The sequence below is a fragment of the Zeus faber genome, assembly GCF_960531495.2.
Source record: "Zeus faber genome assembly, chromosome: 1".
NCBI lineage: Eukaryota > Metazoa > Chordata > Actinopteri > Zeiformes > Zeidae > Zeus > Zeus faber.
In genome coordinates this window covers 41,359,702-41,369,835 of record NC_137193.1, presented here as the reverse complement: position 1 = coordinate 41,369,835, position 10,134 = coordinate 41,359,702, and positions in this window count along the sequence as shown.

Below are 10,134 nucleotides of genomic sequence, written 5' to 3'. Positions count from 1 at the left end.
AGAATATATTTCCCATTGGAAGAATGAATATCATGTATTTATATGCGTTCTCCTTTTTCAAACAACAAGAGCAGCGGGAATGTGAATGTGTTTTATTTTTACGAGGACTTCTCCGTAACTGATTGCCAGAACTGACATTTACAGCTGAAATCTGAGGTGGAGGGCTTGGGAAGATCCAGGTATTCTGGGTATTTTGGCAGCGGCTGAAAGAAGATGAGAGTGAGCTTTTTTTGGCATAAGAGGAGAAAAACTACAGAAAGGCAGATTGTGGATTTGGGAAAATGACCGAGAACATAATATAGAGTTAGTTAGAACGGTTCACCTGCGGCGCAAAAAGAGTGAGGCGGTCTGTGTTTGTCATTATATGAACTTCATGGAATAAATATGGAGAGTGTCACGAGCAAAATATTCTGTGGAAAGAACGAGAGAATTGTGCTGTTCAGAAGCTCACATCAGAACAAATAGGCACTAAAAATGTAAGTAATAAAAAAGAAAGAAGAAATGAATACAATATAATAAAAGAAACCTGTACAATTAAATAAACAACCCTCTGTATCAATAATTTGAAATATTGCCTAATTATATGTTGTAAGTTTTTCCACAATAATCCACTTATTTTCCCAATCGCAGGTTACACTCGGAACAATAATAATTATCTTTACGCTGCCTTGTGTTGGTACCACAAAGCTGGTACCAAGGTCAAGGTCAAGGTCCCCCCAAGGTCCCGGGGACTCGCTGTTCTGGTTCCTGCTGTTTGAATGACCGGACATAAAAATAATGTTCCAGAATCCCACCTGCTGCTGCTTGACCGTTTTGGTAAAGGTGGAACAAGAAAGGAAATAGAGATATAATTCTCGTACTCTCTTCTGTTGGCTCTTTGAGAAACAGTTAATGTATTATTTGACTTCCCCTAATTTAAAGGTGCGGTGTGTGAATTTAGGGAATGGACTTGAAATTAAAATAGATTTGGTCTCAATGACGGGAACCACGCTCTGCCTCGTCTTTGGCAATTGCAGAACAGTGACCTTTACTTTGTCTGGTTATGTGATATTATATATTTTAGCAGGTGTTCCCAATCCCTTGTTTTTTTTTCATTTTCACTCCTTTGGCTAAATAATATATTTTGTCCTGAGTGTGAAGACTGAGTTCATATTTCAATATTTAAAAAGCTTTATTTTTTTTGTTTTTGGAAACTACCAGGATGACATACTACATCTGGTAAAATATCATAGTATGCAAATACTGCACACTACGCTGTTGAATGTATCCCACAACACAAGCTCACTGCTGTGAACTTATCTCAGCTTATTGGGTCTTTAATTGTGTTCACAAGGGAAATGACAAGTTCCACTGTTAATACTATTTTTCCTGTGACATTAATCTCACATATACATATGAAAAAGTACAAATTCCCCCAGTCTAGTGAAAAGCTTAGAGCTTCAATTGATTAAGAATCCCAATCATTTAATAAGTACTTATTATCACCGAGAGTCCTGACCTGAGCACAGAATAAATGTTATACTGTATTTACGGTTAACACCAGGCTGGTTTAAGTTATTGTGGCAGACAAAGGGGCATGGTCAAACACTGGCTGGAGATGACAGCACGGCTCCCTTTCCCGCGGCCGCCATCCTGCCTCGAATTGGCCGAATCAGCGCCAGCACCCGAATCAGTGCCCGCGCCCGCGCCCGCCTGTGCCCAGGACCCACGCGGAATTAGCCGGGTCCCCAGCCCGTCCCAATGGCCCGGAGGAGAATGTCCAAGGACCCGCTGCGTCCCAGGACCCACACGGGATTCGCCGGGTCCCCAGCCCATCCCGGCGCCCCAGAGGGGAACGGCCAAAGTTCTGCTGCACCCACGGGCATTGTCACCCTTCTTCGAAGGAGGGCGGTTGACTACCAGCCAGGTGGGTGGTAGTCATCCGCCCTGTGGTGCCGTGGGACGCTCTGTGCTTCGTGTCCCCTCTCTGTCCCCCCTCAGCTCCCAGCACGGTGCTGGGATGGCGTATTGATGCTCCCAGATGCCGTGCTCGCTCACCAATATTTTTTGTTGATTAGGGACAGATTATATTGAATGAGCCATACGACAGGAGAGGACATATCCCAGTTGTTGGTGCTGAAGAGATGCCGGGAAACGCTCTTCCTGGTGGCTCACCATAACCTGATGGCCGGTCACCTCGGTCACAATAAAACACGGCAGCGGATGATGGCCTGCTTCTTTTGGTCGGGCATTTGGGCAGATGTGCGTAAATGGTGTGCCGACTGTCCTGAGTGCCAGTTAGTTAATCCTCCAGCTACGCCAAGAGCACCGTTGAGGGCCCTGCCCCTAGTCGAGGTACCATTCTAAAGACTCAGTATGGACCTCATCGGGCCGTTAGACCACCGTACCCACAGGTATAATTTTGTGTTAGTCCTAGTGGATTATGCAACCCGGTACCCCAAAGCAGTGCCCCTGCGCAGAATTACGGCCAAAAGTGTGGTGCAGGCGCACCACTTGGGATTCCGAAGGAAATCCTGACAGACCAGTCAGGTCAACATACACTTCGGGAACTTTACAAATTACTGGGCGTCCGCTCAACTTGGAACAGCGTTTACCACCCCCAAACTGATGGCCTGGTGGAGCGCTTTAATAAAACGCTGAAAAACACGATTCGAAGGTTTATTTGCAATGATAGCCGTAATTGTGACAAGTGGTTGGACCCCCTGTTGTTTGCGGTGTTCCCCAGGCCTCCATGGGATTCTCTCCCTTTGAACTCCTCTTGGGCAGGAGACCCCGGGGGGTGCTCGACCTAATAAATGAAAACTGGGAGGAAGGTTATGGACCTGAGACAACCTTACACCCACTGATTCAACTGTTGTCACTGGAGAATTTGCTCCAGGCTCAGGAATGTCAGGGCCTCTTCTATAGCTGAGAGATTCAGCTCAGACAATTTGCACCGGGAGACAAGGTGTTAGTGTTGAAGTTCAAGTTCAAGGTCAAGAGATAAATTGTCACATACATATACATACGGTCATACATATATGCAGTGAAATGTTGCTCCCTACGTCGAGCTCTAAATTGCTCGCAAAGTGGCAAGGGTCTTTTCTGGTCACACGGTGGGTTTGCGGAACAGATTTATCACCTAAACCTCTTAAAATAATGGAGGGGGAGGGCATCCGTGGCTCTAGTCACGCGGTCATTGAGTGGGATGAGTTGGGGACGGAGTTTAAAAAAGCGGCCGATCGTACCGCGGCCCTATTTAGTGACCATCTCTCTCCCTCCCAGGGGGCGGACGTTGCTGCACTTCAGCCTTGCTTCTCTGATGCTTTCTCCTCCCTGCCAGGCCTTCACGTCCCTCATACACCACCATGTGGAGACGACTCTGGGGGTGGAGGTGCGCTCTTGGCCGTATGGCCTGCCCGAACACAAATGCAAGATTGTGCAGGCGGAATTAGAGGCCATAGTGGACATGGGCGTAATAGAGGAGTCCACAAGTGACTGGTCTAGTCCCATTGTGCGGGTAGGTAAGCCCGATGGGTCGGTCTGGTTCTGTGTAGACTACCGAAGGGTGAATGCGGTGTCAAAGTTTGATGCCTACCCGATGCCCTGGGTCGATGAACTTCTGGACTGATTAGGTACAGCTTGTTTTTTCACGACACTGGATTTAACCAAGGGCTACTGGCAGATTCCCTTGTCTCAGGAATCTGAGGAAAAAATCTGCGTTCTCCACTCCGTTCGGCTTGTATCACTTTCGCACAATTCCCTTTGGGTTGTTTGGTGCCCCGGCCACCTTTCAGAGACTCATGGATCGCGTCCTGCATCCGCATGGAGCATACACCACTGCCTACCTAGACAATGTTATCATTCACAGCGCCACCTGGGAGCGGCATATGCAGCATTTGGGCGCTGTGCATGAGTTCCTAAGGCGAGCTGGGCCTCAGCCGCAAGCTCTTAGAGTCGAAGTTGAGGTAGAGCACAGTGGAGAAGGAGTGTTTAGCAATCAAGTGGGCAGCCGGTTCCCTCCGCTACTACCTCCTGTGACAAGCCTTTGCCCTCTGTGAGCTTTCACGGCCCACTGCAGTGGCTCCACCGTATGAAGGACACAAATGCCCGGATCACCCGGTGGTACCGGGCTCTCCAGCCCTTTAACTTCCGGGTGGTCCATAGGCCGGCGGCGCAGATGGTTGTGGCTGACTTTCTCACCCGCTCCGGGGGCGGCCTAAGTTGGCTGTGGGGGTATGTGTTGGACCAAGTGGCATGGTCAAGCACCGGCTGCAGACGACAGCACAGTTCCCTTTCCCGCGGCTGCCAAGCTGCCTCGACTCGGCCTAATCAGTGCCGAATGGTCTGACACGAGGCAGGGAGATTTCTTAATGTTTGTCTTTCTTGCAGAGGGGTTCGGGGCACAGGCTCCTCAGCCGACCAGGAGCAAGACTGGAGCGTCACTCCTCCTGCGCCCAAAATCATTTTTATTTTTTATACTTGTGGCCAGCAGGCCTTTTTGTTCTTCCTTATAATAAGAACTCTCGTCATGTTTGCAAACCACGGAAAGAAAACCTCGCTAAACCACTACCTGTGGACAGAGACTCCAACAGTGCATTATGAGGAAATTATTTAAATGTTTTGCTCATTTGTTTTCATTTTCCGTCCTTCAATCCATTGAAAACGAGAAGAATGAGAAACAAACTAAAGAGAGCATGTTTTGTGCCAGAGCAGCTGCAGTGATTATCTGTGGTCAGGCCCAGGCCTTGAATTAATAGAAAAAACTCAAGTGAAATAAGACAGGCAAACAGCAGCAGAGTGTTGGTATGAAGAAGAAACAATACCATAAAACACCATCTCTGCTTGGGATGGGAGGATGGGAGGCCTATATCTTCTTGTTCTTAACTAAATAATTCGAATTGTGTTTGAGTGTTCTACAAATAAAGACCAATTCCATTCTCCAGTGGAAGGATAGATGTGCACGCTGGTAAACAAATAAATAAATGCATTATGCAATAAAAAAACGTTTAATCGTATCTACAGCAGAAATGCTTTAACTTAATCTGGTGCAATCTCACAACAGGAAGTTGTTGTGCAACTTCCTTTTTCACTTGACACCTAAGTGTGACAGATTGCGACAAGAAATATGTTCATAGCTTGTGGTTTTTGTTTCCACGAGTGTGCATTGCAGGTTGCAGAAAGAGCTGACAGAGTGTGAAGCAAAGAGCAATCAGCAGTAAATAACAACACATTATGAATTTAGATCCGAGAGAATCCAGAAATTAAGGCCAAATAAGTCTATGGATGCCCCGTGATGTTCCTCCCTGCCTTTATAAGATGTCTGATATCACAGTGCTAGACTGTTTCCAATGGCTCCTACTGGAAGTTCTACATTGGCCGCCATAATAACTACAGTACAACTCCCCTGAGGAGCTCAAACATGCCCAGGGTGCTCTAGCGAGACTTGTGGTGTCCACATGAGGAGGACAAGGGAGCACTTTTGGGGTTTGGGAATGGAACGAGCAGCTGCAGTCAGCTCAGTGCCGGGTGCAGTAGACTGGAACCGACTGAACTCGGACTCCACTGTCCCACTTTCAGACCGGCTGGATGTTTTTTTATTTTATTTTATTTGCCATCACAGGCATCTTGTTGCGAAGGGACGACCTTGCTGCATTCTCCCTTTCCTCTCTCTCCCTCTCTTTCTCCAGCCTTAATGGACCTTACAGAAACCTTTAACTTCTTATGAAAAAGACACATTAAGCCGGGTGATGCGACACGTGTTGAAAGGAATTAAAGGGGAGAGTAATGAAATGTTTAACACAGTGCTGCTTAATGTCGCTCAGATTAAAACAACTTTTACCCAACGGTATAATTTTATTGAATTAATTATTTGAATTATTATTTCCTCTATTATATTGTGATTTTATAGTCTGCTGGAATTCACAAAAAAAGCTGCAGATGTAGCGCTGATCAGCCTCATTGTGACAGATCAATAATAAATCCCTGATCAAACATGGGGTATTGTTAGAACCCAACATAAACCATATGGTCCAAAATAAAATAATAATAATAAATACAATTTTAAATAAAGAACCTGAACCTCCCTCCCACACCCTGCCCCACTCATCGGGGGTCGTGATCCGCCTTCTCAAATGTTGAATTTCCCCCTGTCTGTACCCTGGTCTGGAAGCTGCAGACAGAAATTTGGAATACATGGCGTATTGTGTCTGGTAATAATCAGAAATGGAGAGATGAATAGAAGAATGCAGCTCAGTCTGATTTCTCCTGCAGACCTGTGTGTGTGTGTGTGTGTGTGTGTGTGTGTGTGTGTGTGTGTGTGTGTGTGTGTGTGTGTGTGTGTGTGTGTGTGTGTGTGTGTGTGTGTTTGTGTGTGTGTGTGTGTGTGTGTGTGTGTTTGTGTGTGTGTGCATGCGCGCGTGTGTGTGTGTGTGTGTGTGTCCAGCTAGCACCATCCTTAACATAGGGTCTGTGATTGGTGACCCGTCGTAGCCAAATGTCAAGAAGTTCTTTCCCGACACAAGGGCTCGATAATGCAAAATACAATGTATTTCTGTTTTACTTTATTTACTTATTTAAATCTACTGTGTGATTGATTAATTGTCTTTATTTTTTTCCTTTTATTACTATGTTGGAGCCAGTGCTACTAATTGCATGTGTTACAATAAACATTTAATCCTTTGAGCTACAGATTGAGGATAAATGAAAATCGTTCTTATTTTCTTACTGGTAAAAGTGCAGATATTAATTTGAACATCGTCTACTTTTATGACAGCATAGAGCACTGCGAGAGCTTTCAATGGATTGCATAGAAATTATGTTTCAAACCTATTTAACGTTTTTATTGAAAATAGGTCTATAAACATCAGTATATCAACCCAAGTCTCCCCACGTGGTGTCGTGACCCCAAGGTTTAGAATGCCTGGTTTGAGCTTGGTAGTACAAGCCAAATTTAGAAAGAAAGAATAGAGCAGATATTCAAAAGCCTCAGAACTTATTGTTTTAAATTATCACCCCATGAAACAAGATTCATCAGAGATTTGTCCTTCGGAGCGACCTCTGCTCTAGAAACACATAAAAATCCTTGTTTCATATCTTGTGCTCGACATTCTTGTATGATTTGCCGTTTTAGCTTGAGGAGATTATCACACACCATCATCATGCTGAAAGCAGTTTCGCTGGTTCAACTTCAAGTTCCCGTTCAAGTTCACTGGTTAACATCATCCTGTCAGATTGCAGAGCACCGTATCTCAACACCTCATCTCAACGCTTGTATTTCATGAGCGACGAATCAGGAGCGTCAAATTAACTCTGCAGAGCGAGACTTGCTGAAAGGCCAAGCAGTTCGACAGAGGACGGCCAATTCTCCTCTCATGTTTACGCTCCAACAAGCTTAATGGCACAGATATGACTGAGTGAGCTCCCAAATCCTCCCAAGTCCTAGAGCAGGACTAAGGAGAGAAGCCGATGACATTCATCGACGTGTGAAGCTTCAATCAGCTTTTCCCACATTAGAGCGAGGTCCAGAAAACAACGTTTTTCTATCGACACCATGGAAAAATTACTCCTTGCTGAAATTCGATATTCAGTACATACAAATTTTGAGGCCATACGGATCCACCATGTTGTGGACTGCAGCTGAACCCTAATCAGTCTTCTCTCTCTCTCTCTCTCTCTCTCTCTCTCCTTCTCTCTCTCTTTCTCTCTCTCTCGCTCTGAAGATTTGCAATTTGTTTCCTGAGGAGCGCGAGGCTCATTACAGGTGGAGTTCAGCTCAGGGGTTAAGTTTCCTGCTCAGTCCCCTGCAGGTCAGGTTCCTGGAATACTGGAGAGGTCCTGGAGAGGTCCTGGAGAGGTCCTGGATAGGGGGAGCAGTGACACCACGTCAAGGAGAACTTCCAAACACATACGATGATGGTGTTATCACAATACGCCACCTGGGGGAAAATACATTTCTGGTCACTGCCTGAGTCATATTGTGCGGTGTTGGGTCTGGCGGAGAGAGGCTCCATGGGTTCGTGGTGGATGGCGGAGGTAGAGATGTTCTGAGTTAGGGATGATGCTTTTTGGCCCAACTAATGAAAACCACATTGGGTGGACTGAGCATCTTCTGTCCAGCAATGCAGGAGGAGTTAGCGGACGTTTTAGGAGCAAGAGGAGGATCAATGATCAATGAATTTGGACTTTACTAGAGGCCCAATATCACATCTGAACCCTCCTGGATGGATAGATAGATAGATAGATAGATAGATAGATAGATAGATAGATAGATAGACAGACAGACAGACAGACAGACAGACAGACAGACAGACAGAGAGACAGACAAAGATATTATTATTTGATTGCCCTCTGTGACTTGTTCTCTTTTGTATTTTCTTTCTTTTCTGTCTGATCACATTTTTCCAAATCCCTTCCCCTTCTCTCTCTGTGCCTCTCTCTCTGAATACTTACTGTGACCTAATTTAGGGAACAAATGATCTTGACTGGGACACAATACAAACAAACAGTCGCTTTAATTATTATTATTATTTTTTCAGCCGTTCAGATGTGGCTGCGAATAATGTGCCCCCCGACCCAGAAAAGGAACACTTTGGGGGTGGCTGCCAAAATATGAGTACCACCTAATACCTCTGCTCCATCCTGTTTCACTGGACAGAGTGGAAGGCAGAACAAGCCATTTATTGAGGAATTCTTATACAGCCTCATAACTGGAACTCTCTATGCTGTAAGTACAATAGAGGAACAGCTCGATAAACGTATTTTGGGATTATTATGGAAAGAATAAAGAGAACGCACCGCATTAAGAGCTTACCGAACTACTTTCCACAAATTAGTACTACTTAAGATTCAAGATTCAAGATGCAAGAGATTATTTGTCACATACATATACATGCGGTCATACATATATGCAGTGAAATGTCATGACACCCGGTGATTACGCTCAATAAGCTCTAAAAATTCAAAAAATACTAAAAAATACATAAATGTGCGTAAATCATGACAGCAACTATCTTCGACTGCAGTTTATTTTAACACTCGCTGGTGAGTCACTACGTCGAAACCACAGGCTGTATCATTACTGAGCAATTCAACGCTACTCGTAAATTTTGTCATTTGGCAAAAAAGAAAGACGCCTTGGCCAAGAGCTCCAATGATCACACACATGCACACTCATGAAAAGAGACATAAATAATGACAATGACAATAAAGGGAATAAATAATAGGGAAATGATTTACGAGAAATGATATACATATGTTTAAGCCATGAGTAATCCAAGAACCTGGACAGCAATGTCAGTATTGCACAATAAATAACAGTTGTTCAAAGCAACAAAGTCTATTATTTACCATTGCTGTTTAAAACATGCATTTATATATTAGGAAGAAGTAGAGGTACTTTGCAAACGATAAAGTACTATTACTATATATTTTAGTATCAAATAAAATACCATCTCGCCCTTTTCTCCCATTAGTACTGTGCAATGTATTTAGATTATTTTTCTTCTATTGTGGAAGCTATGGCAATCATAACTCACGAAAATGCAATACAGTGGAAACCTCTTATAGTGATCACATCTGTCCGGGTTAAATTGATCACTAAGCGAATGATTATTACAACCACACCTTTTATCTTTTTTAAATTTCTAACGCAGATTACCATTTAATGGCATCAATGGCCCTGCGGAGCCTGACACCGGCCGCATTGGGAAACGGGGACCTGCAGCGGAGAGGGGATTGCTATTTGCATTTATTTGATTGTATTAACGCCACTGCTCAGCACATGCCTGTTTTATGAATTATTGGTCTTAAATACATTTTAAACTTAAAATAATTGTCGGACAGGTTTAAAGTGTTGAAAATTAATGAAATGTGCCGGTGCTATGCAAAATCCTGATACGACTAGAGTGCCGGAAAGTCTCGGCATAGCGCTGCCACTGCAATGGGTTAACGCAAGAAAAAAAAAAGAATTTACCGTAGTTTTACATTTTTTCCCATATGTTGTCATATACGGAATTCCCCAAAAGGAACACTGTCAGCGGACTACTTTATGACTATAAACTAATTACTTAACCGCGTTTGTATAGGAATGATTCCATCCCATGCTTTTTGATCCATATAAGCAGTTAATGACTGTAACTGTGATCATTATAAGAG